The sequence below is a fragment of the Narcine bancroftii genome, chromosome 14, assembly GCF_036971445.1.
Source record: "Narcine bancroftii isolate sNarBan1 chromosome 14, sNarBan1.hap1, whole genome shotgun sequence".
Taxonomy (NCBI): Eukaryota; Metazoa; Chordata; class Chondrichthyes; order Torpediniformes; family Narcinidae; genus Narcine; species Narcine bancroftii.
The window spans coordinates 4845640-4863388 of NC_091482.1; the positions used below are offsets into that span (position 1 = coordinate 4845640).

General features: G+C 41.2%; 1 protein-coding gene across 1 annotated transcript in view; it reads right to left on the reverse strand.

Annotated features, from left to right (window-relative positions):
• cltca (clathrin, heavy chain a (Hc)) overlaps nucleotides 1-17749 on the reverse strand; it is an 82703-nt gene that overhangs the window by 58898 nt on the left and 6056 nt on the right. The gene's annotated exons all lie outside the window — the stretch shown is intronic.

Consider the following 17749-nt stretch of genomic DNA (forward strand, 5'->3'; position numbering starts at 1 on the left):
AAGGCAGTGAAAAAATAGTTATTGAAGTAATGGGGACGTTAACATTGATGGAAGTGGAATTAAAGTATGGAATTAAAGGGATGCACCAAATAGTTGTGCTTGAAGTAATGGGGACGTTAACATTGATGGAAGTGGAATTAAAGGGATGCACCAAATAGTTGTGCTTGAAGTAATGGGGACGTTAACATTGATGGAAATGGAATTAAAGTATTCTGTTGGCTTTTACCATAATTACGACAGGAATTCACCAACTTGGACCATTAGTTCATCATATTCCTCCCATCAGATTAAAAAACTCCTTCAAAGAATGTATTGGTGAAAAGGCATCAAAATCCAACAACGTATAGGTTCTCCTCAATTTATGATGGGTTTACATGCTGGCAACCTCATCGTAAGTCGATAAAGAATACCACACAAACCTTTTTTATAACTATTTTGAATATCTTTATTGCACACTGAAAAAAACATCAACATACACAGATGAAAGCACACTAGACACGATGAAGACAGAATAATTGTTTACAGTGCACTCATTTGCATGATTGCTACAGAGACTGTGAGCATGGTTGGGTCAGCATTCCAAGAGAGTATGCTTTCGCCCGATACTGCCATCGCCCAGTGAGAGAGTAGCATACCGCATATCGCAAGAGCAGGAACAGATTGGATTTTGAAACTGAAAGTACGGATTCGAACCATCGTAACTTGAAAAAATCATAAAGTCGGAACATCGCAAGGGGAGCACTTGTACATGGAAACTGTTCCTGTACAACCACCTCCTCAAGAAAGGGGAAAATTAGTGCTGGTTTAAAAATAAGGCACAAGAAATGGGGTGAAATATTGAAATGAGGAAGAATTAAGTGGATAATAGGAGCAAAATTGCTAAAACGTTGGAAATTTAAACTGGTGGCTCCACAAAGAGTTAAATTGGCCAAGTTTAATCTGCACAAGAGCTCATATGCTGGCAAGTGATAAAGAGGACATGATACCCTGCTCATAATCTACAACTGGACAGCAAATGAAAAACTACAATGGAAGCAACAAGCCCTCAGATTACAGAGGTGGAGTAACAGATGCTCCAAGATTTTATAACTAAAGCATCTTTGGCAATTCAAACTGAATTCTGCAATGTAATGGAGAGAGCTAAACAATCAAATTGTAGATTTACTTTAAAGTAATGTACAAACACTAAAATAAATGTTAGTTTTAATCAGGGTATGTTCCCTTAAATTCCATTAATATTCTTCATTTGCAAATTCAAAATATACAGAAAAAAATTAGAAATACAAACCTGCTCCATCAGTGTTCAGTTTAATTTACTGAATCTTCTGTTTACTTCATACCTCACTATTATGTATCCAGCTGCCCAGGAATTGAAATAAAAATATCTCATAATGGTCATCTTTAGGCAAGGTGCATTGGCCTGAAATCTTCTGCCTGAAAGCTATTTTTTTTTAAGGTTCTTGTTTGTCCAGGAAGATGGTCCTTATCCAAAACCTCTGAAGTAACGCCCGAATACCTTCTCGTTTCAGGTGGACAAACTAAGAATGTTTGAGTCTGATACTCAACAGCAAACCTACAGCCTGCTGAACATCCTTGAATGAAAATATCGAGTGGGACAAGTTACATTCTCAAGTATACATCATCACACTGAAAGATTCCATTAGGGGACCAGAGGACTTGAGCTGCAACAGAGGCTGGGATATTTTTTCCCTACTGTGTCGGAGATTGAGGAGTGATCTTATAGAAGTATATAAAACTATGAGGCAAACAGCAAGATAAGTAGTCTTAGCCCAGGGATAAAGGCTTAAGAGGCATGTATAAGGCAAGGGGAAAGTTTTTTTTCCCCATAGGCAACTTTCTCACACAAAGGGTGGTACAAGTTGCAAAAGGAGGTGGCAGAGGTGAGTAAAATGGCAACATTTAAAAAGTCATTCAAAGGAACATGATGAAGGTTTAGAGAGAAATAAAATGAACACAGGCAAGTGGGACAAGCGGAGGGAGACAATTTGGTCAGCATGGACAAGTTGGGCTGAAAGGCCTCTGTGCTGCAGAACCACGGATCATTCAAAATTACTAATACAGGCTCCAGTCAGAAGAGCATCAATCAAGAAACCTGCTCGGACAAGTTGGAATTATGCACAAGCATCTGATGACAAAGACACAAGGTCAAAGGTTCCACAGTGGGACCAAATCAAAAAAGGCATTTTATTAAAAACCAGATAAGCAGCTCAGATTCAAAGCAGCAAGATCTTTTAAATCCTGTTTATTTGATCAGCAGAGGTTCAATCCGAGGCAGAGAGGATGGGACAGGAATTAGGAAAATTCAGGTGATCAGTGCTTTAAATAACAAAGAGGAATGCCTTGCTATTCAGATTCATAATATGGGTACTGGTCAAAACTTGGCTCAAAGTCATTTGTTAAAAGAGGGGTGGGAGATGATCTTGACTGTAGGCTGTGGAAGTTCCTGTGCAGTTATTCAACTCTCTCGTTCAAGCCAGCCTAGGAGCCATTGCTGCTCCATCACATGAGTTGAAAGCCTGTGAATATCACTGCGTCGGGACTGTGTCGATGCTTAACACATCGAAGCTGCAGCAAGTTTTGTTCAATACATTTTCAAAGGAATATAGTGCCAAACCTCAAACTGATTCAAAAGCACCAAAGGGGAGTTGTGGGTTCCATAGCAGCACAGTTAAACCAACACCCCAATGAATAATTAAACCATGACCCAGTTTAAATTGAGATCTAGAAACCTCACCCTTCAATTCATGAAACTCAAATCCACCAGCTTTCTGCACAACTCAAAAACTGGCCTCCCCACCCTCATCTTTTCCAGCAGCAGGCTGTAAATAAAAAGCAATCTGTTCTGTCAATCAAACCTGCTCTGCCACTCAAGGTCTTTGGTGATCTCTTGTCTTGCCACCATTATCTGAAAACACCTATGTGACCCCCGACTACTTAGAGACTTATTAACAGGCAACCTGTGTTATATGGGGTGGGGGGGGGGGGGGGGGAAGGGAAATGGTTTGCAATCTCACAAAACCACCTACATCATGATTTTCTGCAATAGGAAGTCATATCTCTGTATTTATGAGGAAATGAGAAAACAATTTTTTTTTTAAATTTCATGGGGCAAGTTTTTCTGATGATTTACAAAATTCTGTTACTCAAGCTGCAGTAACTCAGAAGTCACCTGTGTTCTGATGACTAAACATGCACAGGACAGGAAAAATGGCCTGTTACTGTGCAGTAGGTCCAATTTTTTTAAAAATTAAATTTAAATAAATTTAAATGGGTCCATCACCCATCACTCAGTGACCCCAGTCTCCTCCCCTTCTGTTCTGGGCATATTCCATCGCTGCTCAGGCCTGATGCAGAGTGGAAGCCCGAAGTGCTGACAACTCCTCCTGCTGCACCCACACAGATGATGTACAACCTGCTGAGTTCACTCGAGTGCTTTATTTTTGCTCCAGATTCCAGCATCGATAGTTTTTTGTGCCTGAAATAAATTTCTCTTAAACAAACATTTTCACACAACCAAGCGGTAGAAGGGCTTTAAGGCATGAAATCCAGACATCGAAATGGCCTTTAGAAGCACTATTGTACCACACTTCAATGCTTAGGAGTAGGAAACAAGCTATGAGGAATTATGACATTTAAGTACATTCAGCTAATGTTATCCACCAAACACTATTCTCAGCGCAGCACTGTGTCACACGGACCATCCAACCACAGGTAGATACACAGATTATGATTAGTCTTGGACTAAGCCATGGCATCGACTCGATTATCTGTTAGCCCCATGTAAAATGTGGGCTATGATTAGTAAAAGTACAACGTTTTAAAGACACAGTGGGAAGTTTTGGCGTGCACTAATGACAAGTGCTGTGTCTCACTACAAATTACACGACTTGTAATTTTGTGACATTTCCTAGTTTTCATCCAAAGAATTCTTGGATCAGAATGATCTGCTTAAATTCATTAAGCAAACTGATAAAACTAGTGATGGAATCATTGGCGCCAAGCATTTGTACTCTGGAAAATTAATATTTCATTCATGGCTCCAGTTTTAGATTCAAACAAAACTTTGACCAAAACTCTAGTTTTCTGAAGATCGAGGCATTGGTCCAGCTGTTCAGCATGCAATACTGCCAATGTTCAGAATCACAATTTATTGTCATGAGCAGGTCACAAAATGTTGTTTTGCAGCAGCGTCACGGGGCAAATATTTCTATAAACCTCCTTACGACAATAAAAATAGTGCAAGGTCAAAGTAAGGGAGAGTCTGTGGTTCATTGTTCATTCAGAAATCTGACGACAGCAGGGAAGAGCTGTCCTTGTGCCACTGAGTGCTTGACTTCAGGCTCCTATACCTTTTTCGCCCGATGGTAGCAGTGTGAAGAGGGCATGGCCTGGGTGGTGGGGGTCCTTGAGGATAGAGGCTGCTTTCGTAAGACACCACCTCTTGTAGATGTCCTCAATGGAGTGAAGATTGGTGCCTGTGATGTTGCAGGCCAGGCCTGTTGGTATGCAATATGTCTACAATTAAATTTTTAATTTTAAATTTAAATTCACAAAATAAATTATCACAATGTCACAAGACAAAGGATGTTTGCCTCAAAGGCATAGTGGCATTGAGATCAGATGAAAATCAGTACTTCCTCTTGATTTAACATGAAAATCCTCAAGCATTAATGGGATGAACTTGTATTAGGCCACACCACTAGAGAACCACTACTGTTGAAAGTGCACAGTTGAAATTCCAATAGCCTTTTCCTAGTGACAAGTACCACAAGCCATCTGCACTCTTACTCATGACCCAGAAGGAACAAAATTCTTTTTTGTTTTTAAATATTTACACTATAAAAATCACTTCATGAAAGGTACCCTCATATTGACTAAAATGTGTTTCAAAAAGACAACTGTATATGCCTCATTATCATGTCTTCATGCGTTTCCCCCTTCCTTCACTCCTGCCAATTACATGTGTTGTATACTTTGTCAAAGTGCGATCTTGTTAACTGTACAAACTTAATCGACTTCATGCACTGCAAAAAGTAACTTCCCATCACAAAGTCATTTCAATTCTGGGAACAAACTGCATGCAATCCTATAGAAATGTTATGACAAACATCAGGCTCTGGAGTTCTTGATAAAACCCTTAGTTACTGCAAAGGAATTTCCACCTATACTCAGCGCAGTTGCCTCTGAGTTATGTTTAGACTGCTTATATTATGAACAAGTTAGTGTTTATTGAAAACAATTCTGCAGAATCTGAAATGCTTTTGTACTCCAACTCCAGTTGATGCAATTGATGCTCCTGCTGTTTGGCCACAAGCTGATAATGGTCTGTTGTGAAGCAAGGCATTAGGAACAGTATTACATCTACAAAGTCCAAAATCTTGCTGGAAATAGGCCTGGAGGAAAGAGGGCTTTTAAAGGAAATGGGACAAAGTTAAATGGAGTTCAGGGTGGCACATTTAGCGTAGCAAGCGACACTCTTAGCGTCACAGTTAGCACCGCGCTGTTACACTGTCACTGTCATGTTCTCCCCATGTTTGCGTACATTTCCTCCGGGTATTCCGGTTTCCTCCCACCGTTCAAAAGACGTACTGAGGTTGTAGGTTAATTGGGCGGCACGGTCTTGTGGACCAAAGGACCTGTCACTGTGCTGTATGTTAAGGTGATGCCTCAGAATACATCTGGTTAAACATTCATGCTTCATTCAATAGTTCAGACCAAACATAGACTAACAGGCAAAGAGTGGATTCAAAGAATATGTGTTCAGAGACAAGTCTGCATCACTTAATTTTCCTCACTAAGGCTATAAAGATGAGATTTGGTTTTTGTAAATTTCCATGGAAATTAAGCCATGATTGTGAATTCCCATTTGTGCAGTGATTAGGTCAGATATTCTAATGTTTAACACAACCTAAAAGTACAAGGAGCTAAAGTGACTGCAGAGGACAAATTTCAATCCAGCAGAAAAAGCTGGAAGCTTATGAACAAAACACAGCAGAAAAGATTTGACAAGATGCAAATTAAAACCTTGTAACATTTAACTATAATAGTTGCATGGTTTAAACTAGCAGAATGACTTGCATCAAGAGGAACTTTGAGTCTGGAGGTCAAACTGGTTTTCAAGGAATCAAAATTACAACCTGCACTTGACAGAATGAAAGGCATTCAAAGATGAAGGATCACTTGAGGGGAGTCATGTGATGGAGTAGTGGCCGGTTGGGAAAACCAGCCCTCTCAAGGAAAATAGAAAAAAAAGTCAGGAAAAAGCAAAGCATAACAGAAATAAAGTACAAGAAATAGAAGATAAAGATATAGAGGAGAAAGAAGATGGCTTCCAAGAAGGAGAATGCAAAAACACTTGGTAAAAATGTAAACAAGGTAGCCGAAGAAGGAAGAAGGCCTTATCTGCAGGAAGGAACAGGACGCTGTGGTGACGAGGAGCCCCTGACCCTCTAGGTCAGTACCTGCCCTGCAGAGTCGTGACCCACCAACTGGTGCACTACAAAAATGGCTCTTGGAGCCAAAAAGTGCACAACGGCGCATGCGCGAGGAGTCGTGCATGCGCAGTGTCAAATCAGAGGAGAAAGAGGACACCGGCGAGAGGGGGGCTCAGCAGATGAGCGGGATGTCACAGACCAAGCAGCTGAGGGATGCCCGACACCAGGGCTCTCAGCTGGAGGTTAAGGAAGACAGCAGAAGAGGGAGCGACGAAACAGACATGGAAGACAGACGGAGGAAAGATCAAAAAGACCAACATCAAGAAGCACAACAGACGAGCAGCCCAGGAGGGGAGGAACAGCAACAAGAGGCCCAGCAAGAAGAGGCCCGACCAAGAAACTCATCAGGAAAAACAGAAGAGACACCGACACAAAGAAGAGAAGAAGACACAAACACAGATACAGGCACAGAAGAAGAGGAAGACCACCAAGATTTTCACAGAGAAATAGAAGGTAAAACTGATGGACAATGAGAAATAAAAGGTAAAACTAATGAAGAATATAGATAAAGTATTTTTTGAAGAACAAATGAGATCAGTAAAAGAGTGGTTGTCATTAGAGTTTAATGTAATTAAAAGGAAAATAAAAAGAGCAGAAGATAAAATGCAAAGTTTAGAGCTGGTAATGACAGAAATAGAGTAGAGAATGTGGAAGAGCGGGAAACAGCTGTAGAAATGGAAGTGAATGACTTAAGAGAAAAATTGGAAGAAAGTGACAAAAAAATTAAAGAGACACAAGTTGTTATCTCAGAAAATTAATATGTTGGAAAATTATAGTAGGTGAAATAACATAAAAATAGTGGGCCTGAAGGAGGGTAAAGAAGGCACAGACATGATGAAATTTATAAAAGGATGGATCCCGAAGGTCCTGGGAATGACAGAAATGCAGGAAGAAATGGAAATAGAAAGGGCACACAGAGCATTAGCTCCGAAACTACGGGCACATCAAAAACCAAGATCCATTTTAGTAAAATTTTTGAGATATACGACAAGAGAAAATATACTGGAATGGGCAAGGAATAAAATTAGAGAAGATAATAAACCATTGGAATACAAGGTTCAAAAAATATTTTTTTACCCAGACATAAGTTTTGAACTCTTAAAGAGGAGGAAGGAATTTAATACAGCGAAATTAACTTTATGGAAAAAAGGTTACAAATTCATTTTAAGACATCCAGCCGTGCTTAAAATATTTATACCCGGGGAGCAAAACAGACTGTTCTCAGATCCAGAGAAAGCGCAAGAATTTGCAGAAGGTTTGCAGGACAGGAGAAGAGATGCAACAAGAATGAAGAACGGCGATAAAGTATATATAAAGATGTAAAAACTATGTATATGTAAAGAACTAAAGAGAGAAAAGAGAAGGGAAGGAAGGGAGTAAGGGGGAAAAAAAGAGAGCTTTGTTATATATGTTAAAAAAGTGTTTTCTGGAGAGGGCTGGGTGGAGGGTTGACGCTGCGAACAAGATCGCAACCCAAATGAAAAGGGGAGTTGTGGTTGCCCGGCAAGAGGTATGGGGCAACTCAGAGAGGGGGGAAACTTTGTGGTTAAGGTATTAGTGGATGTGGGAACTGCGGGGATACCTTATGTCTTAAATGTGTTGTCGTATATTAAGTGTAATAAGAGAAAACTAAGAGATGAAAATAGGGAAAAGGGGGGTGGAGGTGGCAAAGAAGTGGAAAAGAGATGTATAAAAGAACGTTTTGGGAAGAATTAAATCAGATACTAAATAAAATTACAAAAAATAACATACCAAAAAAACCAGAGATATTTCTTTTAAGTAACCTAAGAAGTAGAGAATTAGGCCTCAAATTGGATAAAGTGCAAAAAAAAAATTCATTATGACAGCCTTAGCGATAGCAAAAAGTATAATGTCAACTTGGAAAATGGAAGAGAGCAGGAGTATACAGCAATGGTACATGGAAATGAATAAATGATTTCCATTGGAAAAAATAGCATATAATTTTTTTTTAAAGTCACAAGGTTTGAACAAATTTGGGAATCGTACATGGAACACATCAGAGAGAGCTTGCCTATGACCTCCAATCCCTAAAATGAGAATGAAAATGATAAGAAGACAAAACCACTGGATTCGGGTCTGTAATGAATAGATGACGCATTTTTCTTGTTTGTTTTCCTTTGTGTGAAAATATTGTTTTGTTTTATTGTATTGTACAAGTTGAATATTCATGGGTATTGGAGGGGGGTGGGTAGAGAGGAGGGAGGGAAAGGGGGAAAAACGTGGGAGAAAAGACCACTGTGTAAATTTAATGAGAAACATTTGTACATATTTTAGTTGATATGGTTCACAGTGTAAAAAAATAGAAAATTATTTTAAAAAAAGATCAAGGATCACTTGCTTCCCAATCAAATTCTGGGTTTTTAAAGTACCAAAATGAGACCATCGTGGAAAATGCAGACTGAATAGTAGTTGGCTTGGAGACAGGTAGCTTGAGAGGTGATGCATCCCTCTGCCAATCCTGCTTTAATGCTCAGACACAAGATTTAATTACCACCCCAAACACTCCTCTGCTTGAGTGAAAGGGGAAGAGATTCCCTGTAGTTAGAGGATGCTTCGTGCCAAGGAAGCTTTCAACACACGCACAACTCTTCTCACCTGCCTGGTAAATCGCTTCACATGACAGAGACCGGAACAAGGTGCCCATTCGAATATGGTACAGCAACTAAAGCCCATGCCATGATGTTTGTCCAAGCAAGGAAAACTTTAGTTTACCCTCTGAGTGAAATGGGGATTGCGTCGAGCCATTGGTGTCATGCCACAGGATATCTACAGTATCTACAGAAGGAAGTTACGGTCTCAAGCACACAGAGGGGAGATTTCTTGCCTAGTAGATCACTGGTTTAAGATTATTGCCTTAATACAGTTGGAATAGCTGGAATCGATGTCTGTGCTGCAGGGTGGCTCTGACAAGAGAGAATTGGATTTGTTTTGCTGCAGACCTTGAGGGTAATATGGTTTGGGAGGGGAAAAGGGGGAAGAAAAACAGGAGTGCGCATTGATGGAGGAATTAATCTTTTGGTGGTACCAACTCCATCCTCATTCTCATATTGAAAGCTTGAAACTCACTATCTGCACATATGCAAATAGTCCTCAGCAAAATACAACAAAACCACTGGTATCCGGCGCCTGTAGGGATTGGTAGATGCCAGATAAGTGAATTTTCAGGTTGCTTGAAACTGCAGGTTGCGTGATTGGTGGACTAACGCGAGGAGCGCCAAAGTAAAACCCATATTTTTTACCTATTTATTTTCTGCTTTTTTCTGCCGGTTGCTTGAATTCTGGGTAACAGGATTTTACTGTACTCTAGCTCAGCTACAGAAATTTGGACAGTAGACATTTTCTGAGGCTTTGCTGCACATCCACAATTGAGAGGTGCAAGACAATACAATGATTTGATGAATTGCCCTCAAATTGTTTCTAGAAAGCTTAAAACAAAGCTACTGGAAGAAGTGAATTTAAATTTTTTTTAAATCTAGTTAAGTAATGAAGCTCAAGAACTATTTGCTATTATCTTGAAACTTGTTCTGGTCAGTGTAAAAATGCATACTTCTCTTCAGGAAGGATGCAGAACCGCTGTATCCAGCATTCATGACTGCAACAGGAAGCAGTCACTAATTACAATGCCACTATTTGGTCCAAAATTCCAGTCTGGTTATTGCAATCAAGCAAGTTTCGAGGCTTGAAGACAGGTGCACATCAGCAAGAAAGAAATCTCGTGATCTGAAAGCCACCTCCTGTGTAATTTGCAGTAGGAAGCACTGATTCAAAAGGCACAGGCACAAGGGAAGCAACGGAGAAGCATCTCAACCCAACTGCAAGTTGAACTAAATAAACACTCCTTAGTAAAACTCTACTCAGCTCAGATCTGTGCAGTTCCCTGCAAGAGCCATGATTGTTTGAGTGAGGCAGTGGTTTAAGGAGGCCATGGTGCCTCCTCATGATCAACATGAAAAAAGTGAAACATGAAAGTCTGCCGACGTTGTGATTGGAATAAAACACACCAAAATGCTGGAGGAACTTAACCGATCTTTCAGCGTCCATAAAGGACAGATATATTACCGACGTTTCGGGCCTGGGACCCGCTTCAAGGAATAAGAATGAACCAAAAGCAGGAAACCTCAGAAAACTGGTGCTGCCTCATGCACCCATAATAAGCTCTTTGACTTCATCCATTTTGCTACCAACTTTCACCCTGACCTCAAATTCACTTGGTCCATCTCTAGCAACACTCTCCCTTTCCTTGATCTCTCTGTCTCCATCTCAGGAGACAAACTCTGGACAGACATCTTTGACAAGCCCACCAACTCCTACGGCTACTTCAACACCACTTCTCACGTGCCCCCTGCAAGGATTCCATTCCACTCTCTCAATTCCTCCTTCTCATCTGCACCCAGGTCGAGGATTTCCATGCCAGATCATCAGAGATGTTGTCCTCCTTCAAACAAAGTGGCTTTCCCTCTTCCACCATCAACTCAGCACTCACTCGCATTCCTTTCATGATCGCACATCTGCCCTAGCCCCCTCCACCCCCATGCACAAGGACAGGATTCTCCTTGGCCTCATCTACAACCCAGCAGCCTCTGCATCCAACACATCCTCCTCCACCTACTACGTGATCGTGCCACTAGACAAATAAACCCCTCTCTGCAGGGACTGCTCCTTCTGTGACTCCCTTGCCAACTCCTCCCTCCCCACCATCGCCCCCTTGGTACCACCTCCCTCAACACCATTTGGGGGTCCCAAACAGTCCTTCCATGTGAAGCAACATTTCACCTGTGAATCTCCAGGGGTCATCTATGCACCCAGTGCTCCTCTACATCAAAGAAACTGGGCAGACTGAGAGATCGCTTCGTCAACTCTGCCTGCTGCAATAACATGGATCTCTCAATGGCAAACCATTTCAATTCCCCATCCCATTCCCTTATTGACATATCTGTCCATGGTCTCATGCACCACCAGACTGAGACCACCTGCAAATTAGAGGAACAATACCTCATCTTGCATCCAGGCACCCTCCAACCAGATGGCATTAATATTTGACTTCTCTGGCTTTCAGTAAACCCCCCCCCCCCCACCTCTGTCTCTCCCTTCCCTGTCTTCTTTCACACAGACGTGATCAATTCCCAGGACTCCCCTCTTCATACACAATTAACACCTTTTGTTGGTCTGGACTCCTCCCCTAGCCTGCATAGTCTGAAATCTGAGATTTTCTGCTTTTGACCCATTCTGCTTATTCCTTGAAGAAGGGCTCAGGCCCGAAACATCAACAATATATTTGTCTTTTATGGACGCTGAAAGACCAGCTGAGTTCCTCTAATATTCCGTGTTTTTTTTTCAACATGAATTAAACTTATACAATTTATGCTATAGATAAAGGAAATCAAGGCTCAAGATGTCGCCATTGTTTGGCCTACTGCAAGTCTGATACTGCAAGGTGAGCAACGCAAGTATCAACATCGTCGACTTGACCTTTCTGAAAGTCCCAAATTTTAATCTTAATACTCCCCAAAAAAAATCATTTTCCATTTGTAAAAGCCCAGTTTCATGGGCCATCAACCTCACTTTTCCAAAAGTTGTGAACTTGTAACAGGTCAAGATCTGGGTACAGATTATCCCAAATGGAAACCCATTCAAAGGAAACATCAGCCACCATCTCATCTTCTCCCCCTACATCACAATAGTTACAAATATAGGTGGTCCCCTACTTATGACCATCCATACATGTAACTGGGGGGCGGGGGGGGGGGGGGAAACCATAAATTTTAAAAATAAATAACATGTGGGTATAAAAATCAGCGGATACAGGGGCTGTTTATTTTGACGGACCAACATGGCAGCCACGGGCCAGGAGGGCATCCGCTGCTGCCGGATGTGCCCTATTTTTGGGACACGAGGACGGTGGAGGACCCAGTGTTCGAGGTGGGGGCGTGAACATCGGCCCGGAGTAGCATACATCCAACTTGTGTTCATTTCAAGATCTGACCAATCAGTCAGAACTGAACTCGGATGTTATTCATTATTCATTAAATCTAAAATTGTTAGTTACTAAATAACCTACAGAATGCAAGTGCAAGTTGCAAAAATGTAAAAATAGTTCCCAGTACATGAAATGAAATGCAATGTAGGGTACTCACGTACTTACAACGGTCCAACTTATGATTTTTCGGTAACAATAGTTCAAAGCCGTACTTTCAATTTTGAATTTCAATCTATTCCTGCGCTTGCAATATGCTACTCTCTCGCAAGAGAGTGAAATTTATGCCCAGCGTGCTTTCAGTTGTGTACGTAAATGGGTTTATTTTCCAGTGTGGAATAAAGGTATTCAAAATCTAATCATTAAAAAAATGATTCTTTTTCAACTTCCATTGTGTTTGCAGGAACGTAAACCCCATCATTAAGTTGGTCAGATTATGAAAAGAAGTGGTTGGGCATGAAAGGGACCTTGACTCAGACAGTACATGCACTTCATTTGACAGAAGGCACATGGACTACACTGGAAGGGGGTGGAGTGTTTAAAAAAAAATTACATTTAGATTTCTTAAGTGGTATTGCAAACACACTATATATATATATATATGATGACTTTTGACCATGTCCTCCTTTTGGAATTGCCACCCTCGGAGTGGGGGAGGGAAGAGAAGGCCACAAGGGAAGAGCTGTCCACCAATTGAACACTGAGTAAAGCCATGTTCAAACACCAGATCTTGAAGCACTGGAAATGAAACTCCAAAGCCCAGGCAACAGGCTAAGGTCCAAATGTAGCATCTTTGGCTCTACTTGTTGATGAAGCCATTGGCACAAAATCTCAGAATCCCAATCCCAAATTAATTCAAGCAAATTTACAGTCACAGCCTTGCAGTAAAGCCATGTTCAAACACCAGATCTTGAAGCACTGGAAATGAAACTCCAAAGCCCAGGCAACAGGCTAAGGTCCAAATGTAGCATCTTTGGCTCTACTTGTTGATGAAGCCATTGGCACAAAATCTCAGAATCCCAATCCCAAATTAATTCAAGCAAATTTACAGTCACAGCCTTGCACTGCAGGAATGATCAACGGGTCATTTCTAGTAAGATTACAAAACTCAAGTGGAATATACATGAATGCTAAATCTTTTCACAAGACTGAAGTTGTGAATTTTAAATAACATTGTGGATACAATTTTCAAAGCACATTTTAATGTTTCAATTGCAAAATACTAAAGTGAACACTGTCACAAAACTCAAGGGATTGCAAACCTAAAGAACAATTTGAATTAAACATGAGCCCATTGGAAAAGCAACACAAGACTCATGTATCTCATGACTTGTCAATGCAGAGCTCATGTATCCATGTTCATTTAAAATTTTAAATGTTAAATTTAGACAAACAGGCCCTTTCAGCCCACAAGCCCATGCCCTGGTACATTTTGAACAGTGCGAAGAAACCAAAGGCCCTGGGGAAAAGCTAGCAGACAGGGGGAGACCATACAAACTCCTGACAGCGCAGGATTTGAACCCCAGTGCCGATCACTGCTGCTGTACGCTAACCACATCGGTATGAAAGCTGTCATCAAGCATTCAGCAGTAATAATGAGATGCTGCAGGTAGAACCATGGTGGACACCAGGTGAAGTACAGGGCACCATCTCTTTTGATTAAATTTAACAGATCAACAGTTTTGGCGCTGAGAGATGCAAGTTAACAGCACTGATTTATTACAAGCGATAAAGCCAACCAGATAGTCTGTGGCAAGTGTACACAGTATTCAATAGATTCTGCAAATAAAGGCAGAGCAGCTGTTCTTTGCTTTGGCATCCTTTAGATAATATCCATTCTGTTAATGATTAATGCACACCCGGGTGTTCAAAATAGAACAAGCCTTGGAATTTAGTGCAAGAAGCAAAAATGGTCTAGTTAGATGCACACATCCAATGCTGCAGAGCTGAAGATATTCATCTACATGGCAGCAGCTGATGTGTCCTGATAAAAGTGTCCAAGTTTCGAGTGCCACAGATGTGTCTTTTGTTTATTATGAAGAAACTGGTTTATTCCAACTCTGAGAATACCGTGGTTGGATTTCCAAGTTACCAGCTGCCAAGGAAACTAGCACAAAGTTAAAATACTAATGTGCTCTTTCTCCCTTCTGAAAGAAAGAGCGAGTCATGAAAACCAATGAATTAAAAGGTACAGCTGTAAACATTAATGTAGCATTTGTACTTTCAAAAAAAATCAAATTGTGCATTTTGAATGAGGTGGGAAACAGCGGAGCTGAAAAGCAGCCTGTTTTGTGTTCAAATCAGATATATTCAAGTAAAATTCACTAAGTGGTGATAGTCTTCTGCAGTTTGATCCACCATGCTTAGAATGCTACCGAAGCCAAACAAGTTAAATTGCAGTACCATTTTACTGCAATTTAGTGGATTGCACAGATCAATCTCCTACACACCCATCAAGGTGAAGGTCATGGTGTAATCAAAATATTTAGATAAAAGCTGCAACTGAACCTATCCAGGCTTCAACTATGTGAGCAAGACTGAAGTTTCCTGCAACATCAACCAATTCCACACAATAGGAATGGCAGGTTTGGTGTAGCGGTTAGCGCAATGCTGTTGCAGCGCCAGTGACTAGGGTACAAATCCAATGCTGCCTCGTTTGAAGGAATTTGTATGCTCTCCCCGTGCCTGTGTGAATTTTCCCCAGGTGCTCCATTTTCCTCCCACCATTCAAAACATTCGGAGGTTGTAGCTCAATTGGATGTAATTGGGCGGCATGAGTTTGTGGACTGAAAGGGCCCGTTACAAGCTGCATGTCTAAAATTTTAATTTTAAAATACCCATTAAATCAGCACCATCTAGGATACAAATAAATAAGAAAAAAATCACCAAGAAAGTGATTGAGGTTTTTTTTAAATGCCAAGATTAGGGTGAAGATTTAAGGAACTTGTGAGATGTCATATAAAGAATCCATGTAGAAAGAAGAATGGGTCCGATTCAGCAATCCCTCAAAAATTTGCTTCAGAAGCTCTGTGGCTAATGGCAAGGTCCAAGAGAACCGAAGACTTGCCATGAACCCAGACAAGTGAGCACCCGATTGTCAGGTAGTTTGCATGGTTGCCCCAAATGTCAGCACAAATATCGGATTGAGCCTCAGCCCAATGAAGCACTTGGGAAATTTGTCACACGAGCAGATCAGTTGTTGAAACCTTATCCACCCCAAACTTCATTGATAATTCCTCAGTGAACTCCCTGAAGAAAACCAAGTCAATAAATGAAGAACAAAGACATTTTTTGCCCCAAAATTTTAGTTCCAAAAACAGAATTTTGTGGCGGTACGCCATTAGGCAGGAGAACCGGCCCCGCTTGTCACGCACGCAACGGGGCAGCCGGCCAAAATGGGGCTGTCAGGGGTTTCCTCTCAACCTTGGCACTGGGCTCAGAAGCTTGGGGACCCACATGACGCCCCAGTGACGTCGAGGCTCCCCAGTGCAGTTCTCAGCCAGGTCCGGGCTGGGAGTACAAGACCAGCCAGGCAGCCTGCAATAAATCAGTTTTTGCTCATTGAACTCAACCCGTCTGGTTGTGCGATCCTTCAGTTAGCAGTGTAGCCGCCACTACAACCTCTACAATTGGACAGTTGTTGGCCATTAAAGGCAGCGATTGCATCTCAGTGCAAACATTCCTCCACCGCAAAGATACATTTGTTGCAATGTCATTGTTGTACAGTATTGCAGCAGCAAGATTACACAAACGTGTGTTCATTTGAAGTTCAGGCAACTACCGAATAATAACTCCAAAATGATTCAATAATAATACAAATGAACATGACGATTGAACAGGATAACCTGCCGCTTGAAAATGAAATATGTCTGAAAGTGTACGATTATGTACTTTTGGTAGAAAAAATAAACAGGCAGACTACATTTTAAATGGGGAGAAAAAATTTTTAAACAACAGATGCAAAGGGACCTGTGAATTCTCATGCAGGATAACCTGAAGGTAAATTTTCATGCTGAGTTGGTGGTAAAGAAGCTAAATGCGATGCTGACATTCATTTCAAGAGGAAAAAAATATAAGAGCAGGGATATGATGGGAGCAGTTTTGGGCTCCTCCTTGAAGAAAGGATGTGCGGATGTTGGAGAGGGTTCAAAGGAGGTTCATGAGGATGATTCCAGGAATGAAAGGGTTATCATAGGAGGATATTTAGGAGAATGGGGGGTGGGGAGTGATCTCATTGAAACAGTTCGAATGCTGAAGGGAATGGACAAAGATGTAGAAAGGTTTCCCTCCCTCCAGGGTGGGAGAAGGTGTCTCAGACAAGAGGGCACAACTTCAGAATTGAAGGGTGCCCGCTTAAAACGGGAATTTCTTCAGCCAGAGGGTGGTGAATCTGTGGAATTTGTTGCCACAGGTGGTTGTGGAGGCTGGGTCATTGGGTGTATTTAAGGCAGTGATTGATAAGCTCCTGTTTAGCCAGGACAACAAAGGTTATGGGGAGAAGGCCGGGGAAATGAGGTTGAATGGGAAATGACAGAGCAGACTTGAGGGGCTGAAAAGCCGATTTCTGCTCCTATGTCTTCTGATCTTAATTCATAGATTAGGGTCTAAACTACAGCAAACAAATGTGACAAATATTACTGATGTAACAATTTCTAGGTAAAGATAGAAGTTTAACCAATAAATCCCAAAAATTTCCCATCAAAATTTCTAGTGGTCTAGGAAGGGACCAAGCTCACCAGCCCTCCCACTGGAAATCTGTGGTTTGTTCCAACTAAAGTGGCCATTCCAAAGGAGGACATGGTCATAGGTTACTATTACGGGTAACCTATCACCATGTCCTCCTTTGGAAAGACCACCCTAGTTCCAAGTGGTCTGGGTCAGTAAAGGATGAGAACCATTCGATTTGAGTAACAAGACCATGCACAAAGTCATCAGTTAAGATCGAATACCCAAATTAACCATTTACTTCATGTCAGTTGTCCATTAAATATTTAAATACAATTGCAGATGTACATTTTTTTAAATATTGTATAGAGAGCAAGTTTACTGGAATAATGATGGAACAGTTAGAGCCAAAACCATCAGTCCATCATGTGATTTGCTTAGTGGTGTACATTTCCTTGGAAATTCAGTCCAGAGTCAAGACTGGCTTTTTGAGAAATCTGTTCCCTGACATTTCCCCATGACATCAATTCCCAATCCAGCTTTGCACCTATCGTTAATTTACAGCAGCCAACTT